The 15,952-nt window shown below is 41.8% G+C and overlaps 1 pseudogene; it reads left to right on the forward strand.

Moving 5' to 3' along the window:
- Positions 1-15,952, forward strand: part of LOC123455531 — a 65,008-nt pseudogene that overhangs the window by 19,942 nt on the left and 29,114 nt on the right.

The following is a 15,952-nucleotide window of genomic DNA, read 5'->3' on the forward strand; positions in this document are numbered from 1 at the left end:
CTTTCCACCACTTCAAGGCTGCATTTGCCACATCCGCTGGTCAGTGAGCTTCTGGGAAATCCTGCCTCTGCCTCTCATCTCCTTGAGTGTGCTGGGATTAGAGAAGCCCACCAGGGCTCCTGGCTCCTCCTTGGGGTCTGGGGATCTGAACTCAGGTACTCGGGCTTGAGCAGCAAGTACGTTATCTACTGAGCCATCTCTCTAGTCCAAGCAATGATTTTATGTATTTATTTATTTATTTGAGAGGATGGGGGCGGGGCAAGAGAGGAACATCAGGCCTCCTGCCGTCACAAATGAACTCCGGACACATGTACCACTCTGTGTCTGGCTTTACGTAAGTACTACAGAACTGAACCCAGGCCATCAGGCTTTGCAAGCTAGCACCTTTAACTGCTGAGCCATCCAGCCCCAAGGAATGAATTTGTATTACAGTATCTTGCAGTATCATTTTAGGGAAATGTTCAAATGATATATAGTTGCTGCGGGACAAAAATGTCCAAATGGTACATTGGATTGACATAGACTTTACTTTCTGTGTAGACATGGCCGACTTTCGGAAGTGTTTTGCCAACGCAAAGCACACAGCCATCATCTCCGGGGCTGGTGTCAGCGCCTAGAGCGGGGTGCCAACTTTCCGAGGAGCTGGAGGTTACTGGAGAAAATGGCAAGCTCAGGTTTGTAGCGTCTCCACAATCCTAAAAGCCTCTCCTGAGTGAAACTGGAACAGTCTGACTCCGAACCTGCATTGATGCCTGAAACCCAGGGGGAAACAACTTGACATTAGGAGTGACCTTTCTGTTCTTTTGACTTGGGTATCAACACCCAGTGTTTATGATGATGAATATGGCAGTTCTGGGGGGCGGGGAGCTGGGAGCTCACTCGGTTAGTAAAGGACTTGCCTGTAAGCAGGAGGACCTGAGCTTGATCTGCAGAGTCCACGCGGCAAAGCTGGGGCGGGGGCACGTGCCTGTCATCCTGGCCCTGGGGAGCAGAGGCAGGAGGACCCCGGCGCTTGCGGGCTAGCCTGTCTTGCCGAGATCCAAGCCAGAGAAACCCCACCTCAAGGAAGGCAGAGGAATGGTCCTGAGCCTGTCCTCGGGCCTCCAGATGTGCAAATGTCCAAATGTACACACGTATATGAAAATTAAATTGACATTTAAAAGGCGGCATTTTTTGGCAGTGTTGGGCTGAGAGGCGGCGTGCTGGGCAAGCACCGCCCCTCTGTGCTGCACCCGCAGCTCAGGCTCGCAAATTTGAGCCAAGCAGCTCATTTCCTGACATTCTAGAGATGAACAGATGGAACCTTCTCAGAGAGCGGCTCAGGTTCTGTAGTGAATTGCACTAAAATAGAATCAGGAAGCCGGGTGTGGTGGTGCATGCCTTTAATCCCAGCACTCAGGAGGCAGAGGTAGGAGGATCACTGTGAGTTCAAGGTCACCCTGAGACTACATAGTGGATTCCAGGTCAGCCTGGGCTAGAGGGAGACCCTACCTCCAAAAAAACCCCAAAACTAAACAATATATAATATATATATAAATTTATATTATATATATGTGTGTGTATATATATATACATATATATATATACATATATATATATATGTATATATATATATGTATATATATATATATATATATATATATATATATATGATCAGAAAACCTTGCTTTTAACAGTTTATTACTTTCCTATAAGTGGAATTAACTACAATTCATATTAAAACTAACTTTGGTTGCTGAAGACTTAAATCTTGGTGTGCAAACATTTCTGTGAAGTACTGGGAGCATGTGGATCTTTTTATTTTTTTAATTCAAAAAATATTTTGGAGGCAGAGCCCCAGTTGATCTGAAACCGGGCTGGCCTTGAACGCACCGTGATCTTCCTACCTCACCTTCCTAAGTGCAGGTGTTACTACAGGTGTGAGAGCCCTCATGCCTGGAGTTTTCAATTTTTTTTTTCCATTTTTGGTTTTTCAAGGTAAGGTCTCACTCTAGCTCAGGCTGACCTGGGATTCACTATGTAGTCTCAGGGTGGCCTTAAACTCATGGCAATTCTCCTATCTCTGCCTCTCAAATGCTGGGATTAAAGGCATGCGCCACCATGCCCAGCAGCTTTTTCAATTTTTATTGAAACACACATTTAGTCAAATTCCCTAATTTGGGTTTTGTTGTTGTTGATGTTGTTTTGAGGTACTCTCACCCTAGCCCAGGCTGACCTGGAACTTAATTCTATAGTCCCAGTCTGGCCTCACCTCAAAGTCACAGCAATCCTCCTACCTCTGCATTTCAAGTGCTGGAACTAAAGGCATATTCCATCATGCCGAGCCACACCCTTGATATAACTAGGACATTTCTATGTAACACATATGTACTCATCAATATGTACATACAAACTACATATGTATACAACTTATAAAGAGAAAAAGAAATCTATCTTGACTCATAGTTTGGGAGGATTCAGTCCATGGCCTGGAAGGAAAAGAGAAAAAGAGAAGAGACCAGGGCCCCACAGTCCCGTTCACAGATGCACATCCAGGGACCTCAAGTCTCCCATGAGGCCCCACCTCCTAAAAGTTTCACAGCCTTTGAGTAATGCCAAGCTGGGGACCAGGTTTCCAAAGCATGCATCTGGTTTTTAAATACCCATTTTGTTGTTGTTGTTTCTAGCTTAGTGTCTCTCTTTAGCCCAGGCTGACTTGGAATTTACTCTGTAGTCTCAGACTGACCTTGATCCTCCTACCTCTGCCTCCCAATTACTGGGATTAAAGGCATGTGCCACCATGCCTGGCTCTAATCCCCATTTTCTTAAATTGAGAACTTTAATACTTAACCTTGACACAGAAACCATGCTTCTTTTCACAATCAGCCTTGTTGAGGCAGAGTTTTCATAAAATGGAAGGAACATATTTGTTTTCTATGTCATGTGTTGAGTTTTTAAGGGTATATGGATCTGAATTCCAACCTCCACCACAAGCAGGATGGAGAATATTTCCACCACTCCTAAAGGTGTCCTTGTGCACTTCTGGTCAGCTGCTGCCCTGCCCCAGCACAGGAAAGATCTGCCTCCCTAGAAGAGGAACCATACTTGAAGAACTTTTATGTATTTTGTTGCTATAATATATACTGTTTAGTGTGTGTGTATATATATGCATGTGCTTATTGTAGCTGTATGTATGTGTGTAATGTATGTATGAGTAGCTTGTGCATAAGTATGTGTAGTTGCATATATGTGCATGCATATATTGTAAGTATGTATATGTACATATATATATGTGCGTGTGTGTATATATGTATATGTACATATATATACGTTTATCTTACATGTAAGTCAAAATAACTACTTGGATACTTGTATATATGAATGTATTAATGTGTTATATGAAAGTCCACGTAGTTGTATGTGTATGAATAGTTGTCTATATACATGTATGTATGTGCAGTTTATGTGTAAGTTCATGTAGCTGAGATTGCAATTTGTGTATATAGTTTGTATGTGAATAGTTTTATACATGCATACACGTGTAGATTGTGTGTGAGTCCATGTAGCTGAGTATATGTGTGTTGTATTTGTGATGCATTTATGTGTAAGTGTGTGTATCTGTATGTATTGTACAGCTGGTTTGTGTCTCTGCATGCATATGTGTGTAGTTTGTGTGTAAACACAGGCAGCTATGTGAATGTGTGCTGAAGTGTGCTCTGATAGTCTGTATTTGTAGTCGTGTGTAGGTATGTACATAGATGCAGGCATGTGTGTAGTTCTGGTTATAAAAACTGACGTGCTCAACTACGGCCAATGTATCTCAAAGGATTTTGCATTTTATATTTTTCCTGAAGATTCCTCAAAACGAATTGAGTCCCTCTATTTTGGGGCTCTGTGAAAAAGCAAATTCAACCCCAAATACTTTACCACATGCACCTTTGCTTCCTGTTCATAACTTACTTGCAGCATAACCAGGGCAGGCTGTATGCCCCTGCCTTATCACTGGAGAAAATGAGAGTGAACTTTCCATAGTTTTGATTGGACTGATTGGATTGAAGGACTGTGGTCCATGCAGATACTGCCTAGTCTGAGCCTCGAGCTGGTGTGCTCCAGCCTGGCACCACAGCTGCCACTCTGAGCCCCCATGTCCCTCTGACCCCTGCTTCTCCCCCTCCAGGACCTGGCCACTCCTCAGGCCTTTGCCCGGAACCCATCGCGGGTGTGGGAGTTCTACCACTACCGGAGGGAGGTCATGCGGAGCAAGGAGCCCAGCCCTGGGCACTTGGCCATCGCGGAGTGCGAGGCGCGGCTGCATGAGCAGGGCCAGCGGGTTGTGGTCATCACCCAGAACATCGACGAGCTGCACTTCAAGGCTGGCACCCAGAACCTGCTGGAGATTCACGGTGAGGGAAACATGTCCTTTCTGTGTCCACCCCAGGCATGTGTACACGCCAGGATGCTGCTGCCCTTCCCTCGGGGGCAAGTTGCTGCCCGATGGCTCTTGAATCGCTGTCGGTGACTGCAACCACCCTGCACACTGGATACTCACTTGTCTTTGTCAGTACCCTGCTAGTTAGGGTGTAGACCTAGGTCCAGCAGCAGTGGCTTGCCCAGAGTGCTGGCTAAAGGTGGAATCTCTGGTCCCACCTAAACACACCAAACCAGAGCCTGCCCTTTCCTGAAAGGCTGCTGTGTGCAGTGTCCAGTGTTCCGCGTCGCAGCGCAGTGAGCACGTGCTGTCCGTGCAGCTGTGTGCCCCGCCCTGGGAGGTCTAGGGAAGGAGGTTGAGCTGTGGAAACTGGCTCGTGGGGGCGAAGGGCAACAAGGTGTGTATCCTGGGGCCACGATGGTTTTCACATGACTGGGAATGGCCAAATGTGACTTCAGCATCCTGAGATGTTCCCCTGCTTTTCCTTTGGCCCCAATGTATACTGTCACCAAGGCCATGCTTCTGCTCCACCCTGGAGCCTGAGCGAGCTGTTGGGCTCAGTGCAAGACCACCATGTTTGCGGTTTCTCTTGGCTCCATCCGTCTGGTTTCCCTTCTCTGTGGTCCTCTTACTCTGGCTGTCTCTTCTCTCACCCTAACCCTAATACACAGGAGTATGAGACAAGGCTTTCTGTCCAAGGCCATTTTCATCAGAGGCTACACAACTGCAAACCCCAGAATGTGTTCCCAGGAGTGCCAGCTGTAGAAGCACCCAGCCTCCACATAATTGTTTTTGCTGAGCTCTGTTGGGATCCCCTTCTTTTGTGAGGTTACTTACAAGAGTGTGATCCTTACAGAGATGGGTGAGGAGTTACTTACAGGGGCCTGAGTGATCCTTACATCATTGTGAAAATGGCCACCCCACATTCTCTCTTGACATAAAGCCCAGCTTAGAATTTCCCTTTTCTTTTCTTTTCTTTTCTTTTCTTTTCTTTTCTTTTCTTTTCTTTTCTTTTCTTTTCTCACTCTAGCTCAGGTTGATCTGGAATTCACTATGTAGTCTCAGGGTGGCCTCAAACTCATGGTGATCCTCCTACCCGTGTCTCCCGAGTGCTGCAATTAATAGCATGCGCCACCGTGCCTGGCCAAATTACTTTTTTGAAAAAATACATTTTATGGTGAATTATTTTTCGTTAATTTTGGGGGGGGGCATGTGTGTGAGAGCTTGTTGATGTGCCTGTGCATGTTCCAAGGTGCCCATGTGGAAGTCAGAGGGCAACGTTCAGGTCAGTCCTCGCCTTCCCACTCCCACCTCATTTGAGAAAGGGAGTTTCCCTTGTTAATGTCTCTACTTTTCAGCTTCTGGGAAATTCTGTCCCTGCTTCTCTTCTCCCAATACGGCACTGGGATTACAGAAGTCTACCTCACCATTGGCCTTTTTCATGAGGTCTGGGGATCCAAGTCAGGTACCCAGATTTGCATGGAAAGTGCTTTATCCATTGAGCCACCAGCAGATTATACAGGTCACAACATGGGGACCGCAGAGGTGTCCCCACTAGCAATACATAGGCCAAACACAGACACACAAAAGAGGTGTCCCCACCAGCAATACACAGGCCAAACACAGACACACAAAAGAGGTGTCCCCACCAGCAATACACAGGCCAAACACAGACACACAAAAGAGGTATTTCTAACAGCAGATACACAGGACACAACACAGATACCCTAGAGATGTCCACACCAGCAGATGCACAGGTCACAACATGAACACAAGGAAGAGGTGTTCTGACGAGCAGAAACACAGGTCAGAACAAGGACACACAAAATGGGTCTCCACTAGCATATGTATGGGTCACAACACAGACATACAGAAGAGATGTCCACAACTACATGGACACACAGATGAGGTGTCCCCACCAGCAAGTGCATAGGTCACAGTATGGTCTCACAGAAGAGGTGTCCATGTCCACACCAGCAGATGCACAGCTCACAACAAGGGCGCACAGAAATAATATCCCCACCACTAGATGTATAGTTCAGAACATAGACACAAAAACCATGTGGTCCTACCAGCAGATACACAGACACACAGAAGAGGCATCCATGTCTATACCAGCAGATACAAAGGTCACAACATGGACACACAGAAGAGGTGACCATGTGTATACGAGTAGAGACAAAAGTCACAACACGGACACACAGAAGAGGTGTCCTCACTAGTATAGATGTATAGGACACAACATGGACACACAGAATAGGTGTCCATGTCTATACCAATAGAGACACAGGTCAGAACATGGACACACAAAATGGTAACCCCACCAGTAGATGTACAAGTGACAACAGGGACACAAGGGAAGATGTCCCCATCAGCAGATACACCGGTAACAACACAGGTACCCCAGAAGTGATGTCTACTATGTAATCTCAGGGTGGCCTTGAACTCTCAGTAATCCTGCTACCTCTGCCTTCTGAGTGCTAGAGAAAAAATGCATGTGCTACCATGCGTGGAATAGGGAAACTCTGTTTTTTTAAAAAAATTATTTATTTATTTCAAAGTGAGAGAGAAAAAGAAAGAGAGAGAAAGAGAGAGAGAGAAAATGAAAGGGCATACCAAACTCTTTAGCCACTGCAGAGGAACTCCAGACCCATGCATCACCTTGTGCCTCTGGCTTACCTGGGTTCTAGGAATCAAACCTGGGTCCTTTGGCTTTTCTGGCAAGTGTGATAACCACTAAGCAATCTCTCCAGCCTATGTATTTGTTTTTTAATATATTTTGTTTATTTATTTATTTGAGAGAGAAAGAGACAGATATCTATATATATATATATATATATATATATATATAGAGAGAGAGAGAGAGAGAGAGAGAGAGAGAGAGAGAGAGAGAGAGAGAGAGAAGAAGAAGAAGAAGAAGAAGGAGGAGGAGGAGGAGGAGGAGAGGAAGGGGGAGGGGGAGGAGGAGGAGGGAGGGAGGGAGGGAGAGGGAGAGAATGGGTATGCCAGGGCTTCCAGACACTGCAAACGAACTCCAGATGCATGCACCACCCTGTGCATCTGCCTTATGTGGGTCCTGGAGAATCTACCCGGGATCCTTTGGTTTTGCAGGCAAACTCCTTAACCACTAAGCCATCTCTCCAGCCCTATGTATTTGTTTTTGAGGAAGGGTTTCCCTCTGTAACTCTGGATGGCTTCAAATTCCCCATATTGTTGCAGTCAATTACCAGAGAAACAGCACACAGAGATGTCCAGGAAGCAGTCTCAGTCCTGCTTGCACAGGTCCAGCAGAGTCACATGCAAAGTCTAAGCTGGGAGCTTGTGGTCTTTGTGTCTCACACCCTCCATCACTTCCTCTGTACATTTCAACCCGTTTTCTCTCACCTGTATGCTAACTACAGGGTTGCCTATATTGCCAAGTTGCTATGTCATATTTCATGCTACATGCACATTCCACACTCCGGGCACATTACAAACCATATGGTTAGTACAGTGCACACAAACACATGGTTGCCATGTTATAAAGTATAGGATTGCTACATGCACACAGATATACAGTTGCTTTCCATTTGTTCTAGGAGGGATCTTACCACAAAAGGAGATCCCCTGTCTCAGCTTCCCATGTGGGATGATGGGCATTTTGTATCATACTCAGCACAATTTTATTTTTTAAAAAGACTAAAATGGGGCTGGAGAAATGGCTAAGCTGTTAAGGCACTTGCCTCTGAAGCCTGAGGACCAAGATTTGATTCCCCAGTACACACATAAGCCAGATACACAAGGTGGCACATGCATCTAGATTTTGTTTGTAGTGGCTAGAGGCCCTGGAGTGCCCATTCTCATTCTTTTGCTCTCTCTCTCTCTCCCTCCCTTCCTTCCTCCTTCTCTTCCTCCTTTCTTCCCTCTTTCTGTTTCTCTCTCAAATAAATAAATAAAATATATTTTTCTAAAAAGACTAAAATGGGGATAGAAAGATGGCTTAGTCATTAAGGCATTTGCTTATGAAATCTAAGAATGGTTCAGTTCCCAACCACATAGAGCCAGATGCACAAGGTTGTGCATGCATCTGTAGCTTGTTTGCAGTGGCTAGAGCCTCTGGTATACCCTTTCTCTCCCTCCCTGTCTCTGCCTATCTGTCCTCTCAAATAAATAAGTAAATTATTTTTCTTAAAAGAATATGAAAAAAGACTAAAGTAAAATAAGAGCTAAGGTAGTAATTTAATGAGGAAGATGGCCATAAAAATGTGTTTAGTGTGAATTAAACTTCTGAGGTACATTTTTGCTTTACTTTACTTACTGAGTCCTATAACTCTAAAGCATCATTTACATAGTTTTAAATTTTTAAATTATTTTTGCCAAAATATACTCATGTATTTAGATAGCTACTGGTTTTGCAATGAGACTAAAAGTAATAATACTAGTAAAGACATTATAAATATTGCTGTACCACCAAGCTCCAAGGCTGGTTGTCTGGCAGTGTGTTAGATGCCAGATGGTAACATTCAAGGCCATGGTAGAGAAAAATTTTTTTTTAAGACAGGTAGGGGATGGCAAGGACTGTCACATTAATGGTCATCTTTCAAGAAAGCCTATTTAGAGGGAGTTTAAATGTAAGCTCATGATCACAGTCTGGTGGGCACCCACTTACATCCTGAGCCTTAGATTCCTCATGTATGAAATGGACTTTGGGAGTTGGGGAGATAGCTTGCTTGATAAAGTACTTGCTTCACAAACATGAACCCCTGAGATTGGTCTTCAGTATCTTCATAAAGTGCTGGATATGCAGCAATGCACCCCTGTAATCCCAGTACTGGAGAGGCAGATAGATGGATCCCTGGAGCTTGCTAACTACATAGTCTAGATAAATTGGTGAGCTCTAGGTTATTGAAAGTCCCTTTCTCAGAAAGAGGTGTCCTTTGGTCTCCACATGCATGTTCATACAAGTGCATGTGCACCCACACACAGACATATGCTCATACACATGTGAACATACATGTGTACATGGACACCACTTACACAAGCATGCAAAAAAGAGAAAGAAAGAAAAAGGGAAAAGTAGAATTTGTTAGTAATACCTGTTGATATGCCTGACCACCATGTCTTCCCCCCTTCCCTTCTGAATCATCTTAATTTTCTCTCTGGAAGTCATCCTCTGTTCTTTTTACTTAGTACATGTGGCACAGATGGAATGGACCCAACCATTCCACCATCTGTGACATAAATATGACCCCATTCTGGCCAGTCAACATTTCTCAGCCTCCACTGATTAGTTGAGAGGGTGGGTAGCTGGGGTTAGCCAATGAGATTCAGCCTTGACTTGCTAGGTCCACTGGGAAGGAGGCATTTTTCCTTTAAGATAACGTCAGCTGACAACTGCTGATAGCCATTGTTACCACTATCCAGAAACTCTTTCAGAAAATTAAAAAGATGGTGCAAGAGCTTTAAGCCCCTGAACTGCTATTTTTGAAGAATAGAGCTGACATTTGAGGCCAGCCTGGGATACAGGTGACTTTGTCTCAAAAACAAAATAAATAAATAGTTAAGAAAGAAATGGTTTTGTTTTGCTTGTTTGGTCTAAGGAGGATCACAGTTTCCACTTGCTTCCCTGCTCTCAAGTCTGTCTTTGTCAGGGAGAAATGTGGCCTGATAGAATGTGAAAGGAGGATGGCAGGGACCAAAAGAGTGGCTTGTGAAGAAGGCAATCGTGAGGACCAGTGGGAGAACTTCAGACACCATCCACAGCCTCCCCTCCCCACTGCCAGCACAAGCATCAAGCACCAGAGACCTGGGGAAGGGAGCTCACCTACACAGCACCTGGAACAGGCAATCAGAGCAACCCAGCCCACAGCACAGCAAAGAGGAACTCAAGCAGGCATGCAGCATAATTGAGACCAAAATGATCACAAATGGTAACTGGGAATACACCAGGTCAGTACCGACCAAATAAGCCTGCTATATAGGCTTGAATCAGAAGTGCTAATAGCACCTTCCATATTAGGGTAAATTATATGTTAAATCTGATGGATGGTCGGATTTATTATTCTTAAATAAACTGTATTTTGGGTTTGTTATTTGTTGCTTCCTGATTTATATAGTTCCTTTGTTTTCTCTTCTGTCCTTCATTGGGAAAGGGTCTCACTTGGTCACAAACTGACTTGGAACCCTCTATAGACTTAGCCTCCCAGTTGACAGGATTAAGGATATGAGGCAACACACATCCTTAGGGACTGTGAATTTGTTAGAGGATCTGATTGTCATAATACCTACTCTTGCATAAATACTTTGTGCTGCTTTTCTTGGAATGTGTACATTGCTCAGTTAAATTTCAGAATTTGCCTGTATTTTGTGCCACTAAGACTACTTGAATATTCTCATTGCAGGCAAACCCAACACCTAAGATCACTTTTGTGGTTACTCTGAGAGTCTTAAGAGCCACACCTAGCACGTTAAGCTACTACTCTGAAGATATATGACATTAGATTGATTGATACACCTAATAATACTTCAGATAATTAGAAAATCCAAGCATTAAGTTAATCCAAGATACAAAAATCTCTACATTATAACACAAACCCACAAAAATCAAGATAATATCACTCCACCAGAAAGTATTAATGCATCAGAAATGATCTCTAGTGAGACTGATTTACAGGAAATGCCTGAGAAAGATTTCAAAAGAATGATTATAAATATGTTCAAAGAAATCAAAGAGGGAATCAAAGGAATTAAAGAGGAAATCAAAGAAGACACAGGAAGCCAATTTAATGATAATAAAGAGGTTAATTCAAGACATAAATAAGGAAATAGAAATAATAAAGAAAAACCAGTCAGAATTACTAGCAATGAAGAACACAGTCAATGAAATAAAACACTCTGTAGAAAATCTCACCAGTGAATGAATAAAGGAGAGGACAGAATATCTAAACTAGAAGACCAGGTTGCAGATCTAATATAACAAAGAGAAAGACAAACTAATATGAAAATATGAGTGGAAATTTCAAGATATTTGGGACACTATGAAAAAAATCAAACATAAGAATTCAGGGTATAGTATAAGGAGAAAAAATTCATTTCAAATGATAGTAGGCATTTTTAACAAAATCATAGAAGAAAACTTCCCCCAAATTGGGAAATAGGTACCAATGCAGATATAGGAAACCTTTAGCACACCAAACAGACAAAACCTGGAAGGAACCTTTCCCTACCATATTATAATTAAACTACCAAACATACAAACCAAAGAAAATATATTGAAAGCGGGTAGAGAGAAAAATCAAATCATATACAAAGGCAAGCCCATCAGGATCACAGCAGATTATTCAACTCAAACTTTCAAAGCCAGAAGAGATCTGAGAGATAGTAACTGTCAACCAAGGTTACTTTATCCTGCAAAGCTATCCATTAAAACAGAGAAATAAGGACATTCCATCACAAAAGCAGGCTGAAGAGATATTTGAAGACAAAACCAGCTGTACAGAAAATACTTGATAGGATCCTTCATGCTGAAGAGGAAAAAAGCACATATATAAGGAACCTGGAAAAAACAAACCATACTCACATACTAGTTAATACAAGAGAGCAAAGGTAAAACCAGTACTACAAAATAAGAAAAATGATAAAAATACACACACCTTTCAATAATAACTCTTTTTTGTTTGTTTTTTGTTGTTTTGTGTTTTGAGGTAAGGTTTCACTCTAGCTCAGGCTGACATGGTATTCACTATGTAGTCTCAGGGTGGCCTTGAACTCATAGTAATCCACCTATCTCTGCCTTCCAAGTGCTGGAATTAAAGGCATGTGCCACCACTCCCAGCTAATAATAACTCTTTTTTTTGTTGTTATTGTTCATTTTTATTTTATTTATTTGAGAGTGACAGAGAGAGAAAGAGGCAGATAGAGACACAGAGAGCGAATGGGCACACCAGAGCCTCCAGCCACTGCAAACGAACTCCAGATGCATGCACCCCCTTGTGCATCTGGCTAACGTGGGTTCTGAAGAATCAAGCCTCAAACTGGGGTCCTTAGGCTTCACAGGCAAGTGCTTAGCCACTAAGCCATCTCTCCAGCCCTAATAATAACTCTTAATATCAAAGGCCTCAATGCCCCAACCAAAAGACACAGGTTTGCAGACTGGGTTAAAAAGAAGGATCCTTCAATTTTTTAAAATTTTTTTTATTTATTTTTATTTGAGAACGACAGACTCAGAGAGAAAGACAGATAGAGGGAGAGAGAGAGAATGGGTGCGCCAGGGCTTCCAGCCTCTGCAAACGAACTCCAGACGCGTGCGCCCCCTTGTGCATCTGGCTAACGTGGGACCTGGGGAACTGAGCCTTGAACCAGGGTCCTTAGGCTTCACAGGCAAGCGCTTAACCACTAAACCATCTCTCCAGCCCGATCCTTCAATTTTTTGCCTCCAAGAAACTCACCTTTACACAAAGGATGGACATTATCTTAGGTTGAAATGTTGGAAAACTGTATTTCAAGAAAATGGGCCTAAAAAGCAAGCAGGGGTTGCTATCCTAATATCTGACATGGTAGACTTCAGTCCAACATTAGTTAGGAAAGATAAGGAAGGTCACTTTATATTGATTAAAGGCACACTGCAACAGGAGGACATTACAATCCTAAACGTATATCCACCTAACATGGGGGCTCCCAAATTCATCAAACAAACACTATTAGAACTAAGGTCACAGATAACACCAAACACAGTTGTAGTGGGTGACTTCAATACCACACTCTCATCCATTGACCGGTCATCCCACAACAAACAAACAGAGATATATCTGGATTAAGTGAGGTCATAGAACAATTGGACCTAACAGATATATACAGGACATTTCATCTAAATGCTGCAGAATATACATTCTTTTCAGCAGCACATGGAACATTCTTTAAAATAGATCATATGTTAGGACACAAAGCAAATCTTAACAAACAGGAAAACTGAAATAATTCCTTGCATTCTATCTGATCACAATGGGATCAAACTACAAATCAATAGCAAGAAAAGCTATAGAGTATACACAAAATCATGGAAACTAGACAATACACTACTAAATTATGAATGTGTCAATGAAGAAATCAAGAAGGACATCAAAATATTAATAGAGTCAAAAGATAATAACCACACAACATACCAAAACTTTTGGGACACAATGAAGGCAGTCATAAGAGAGAAATTTATAGCTTTAAGTGCCTAAATTAAGAATTTAGAAAGGTTTCACGTAAACAAGTTAATGCTGCACCTTAAAGCCTTGGAAAAAGAAGAACAAGGCAAACTGAAAATCAGTAGACAGGAAGAAATAATAAAGATTAGGGAAGAAATTAATGAAACAGAAACAAAACATCCAAAAAAATCAATGAGACAAAGAGTTTGTTCTTTGAAGGGATAAACAAGATTGATAAACCCTTAGAAAATCTGACCAAGAGAAAGAGAGAAGAGACACAAATTAAGAAAATTAGAGATGAAAAAAAGTACCATCACAACAGATACCAGAGAAATTAAAAAATCACAGGGATCTAGTATAAGAACATATATTCCACTAAGTTTGAAAATCTGAAATAAATGGATGATTTCCTTAATTTATATGACCTGCCAAAATTAAATCAAGATGATATTAACCACTTAAATAGACCTATAACAAGTATGGAGATCCAAGCAGTTATCAAAAATCTCCCAACTAAAAAGGTTCAGGCCCAGATGGATTCACTGATGATTTTTTTTACCATATGTAGTCACACAGCAGATAAAATCAGAGATTCACTCCCATTCACAATCAGATCAAAGAAAATAAAGTACCTTGGAATTAACCTAACCAAGGAAGTGAAGAATCTCTACAATGAAAACTTTAAAACACTCAAGTATGAAATTGCAGAAGACACTAGGAAATGGAAAGACATCCCTTGCCCTTGGATTGAAAGAATCAATATTGTGAAAATGGTAATCTTACCGAAAGCAATCTACACATTTAATGCAATCCCTATCAAAATTCCAATGGCCTTCTTCACTGAAAGAGAAAAAACAATCCAAAAATTAATTTGGAAGCACAAAAAACCTGAAATATCTAAAACAATTTTGAGCAACAAATACAATGCTGGTGGTATCACCATACCTGATTTTAACCTATATTACAGAGCCATACTAACAAAAACAGTATGGTACTGGCACAAAAACAGACATGTAGATCAATGGAACAGAATAGAGGACCCAGATATAAGTCTGAGTAGCTATAGACACCTGATCTCAGACAAAATGCTACAAACACTTATTGGAGAAAAGACAGCCTTCAGTAAATGGTGCTGGAAAAACTGGATATGTATCTGTAGAAGGATGAAAATAGATCCTTATCTTTCTCCATGCACAAGAATTAAGTCCAAATGGATCAAAGACCTTACCATCAGACCTGAAACACTGAAACTGCTAGAGGAAAAATTAAGGGAAACCCTTCAACATCTTGGTCTTGGCAACTACCTTCTGAATATAACCCCAATTGTTTGGGAAATAAAGCCACATATCAACTGCTGGGACCTCATGAAATTAGAAAACTTTTGTATGGCAGAGGACACTGTGAATACAGCCAAGAGGCAACCTATAGACTAGGAGAAAACCTTTGCCAGCTATACATCTGATAGAGGATTAATATCTAGGATATACAAAGAACTCAAAAAACTAAATAATAAGAAATCAAACAATGCAATTAAAAATGGGCTAAAGATGGCATATAAACATCTAAAAAATGTTCTATATCCCTAGCCATCAAAGAAATGCATATTAAAACTACATTGAGGTTCCATCTCACTTCTGTTAGATTGGCTACCATCATGAAAACTAATGACCAAAATGCTGGTGAGGATGCAGAAAAAGAAGAACCCTTCTACACTGTTGGTGGGAATGTGATCTGGTCCAGCCATTGTGGAAATCAGTGTGGAGGTTCCTTAGACAGCTAAAAATAAATTACCATATGACCCAGCTATAGCACTCTTAGGCATATATCCTAAGGACCCATCTCACTACATTAGAGATACTTGTTCAACCATATTTATTGCTGCTCTATTCACAACAGCTAGGAAATGGAACCAGCCTAGATGTCCCTCAGCTGATGAGTGGATAATGAAAATGTAGTACATTTACACAATGGAGTTCTAATGAGCAGAATAGAAAAATGAAGTTATGAAATTTTTAGGAAAATGGATGGATCTGGAAAGTATTATACTTAGTGAGGTAACCCAGGCCCAGAAAGCCAAACATCACATGTTCTCTCTCATATGTGTGTCCTAGCTACAAATGATTAGACCTCTATGTGAGTAAGAATAAAACTTAGTAGCAGAGGCCAGTAAGCTAGAAAGGAGATATAAAGGCAATGGAAAGAGAGGGAGGGGCACTTAATAGGATGGTGTATATAACTAGAAGAATATATTAATGGGGGTGAAAGCCTAAGTGAGGGTAGAGGAAGAGATTGAGTAAAGGAAAGTTGGAGGTGGAGGGAAGGCTAATTAAAATCAAAGAGGCGACAAATAAGTCATATGGAACCTACTTTTTTG

Source organism: Jaculus jaculus, chromosome 17 (assembly GCF_020740685.1).
Source record: "Jaculus jaculus isolate mJacJac1 chromosome 17, mJacJac1.mat.Y.cur, whole genome shotgun sequence".
NCBI classification, from domain to species: domain Eukaryota; kingdom Metazoa; phylum Chordata; class Mammalia; order Rodentia; family Dipodidae; genus Jaculus; species Jaculus jaculus.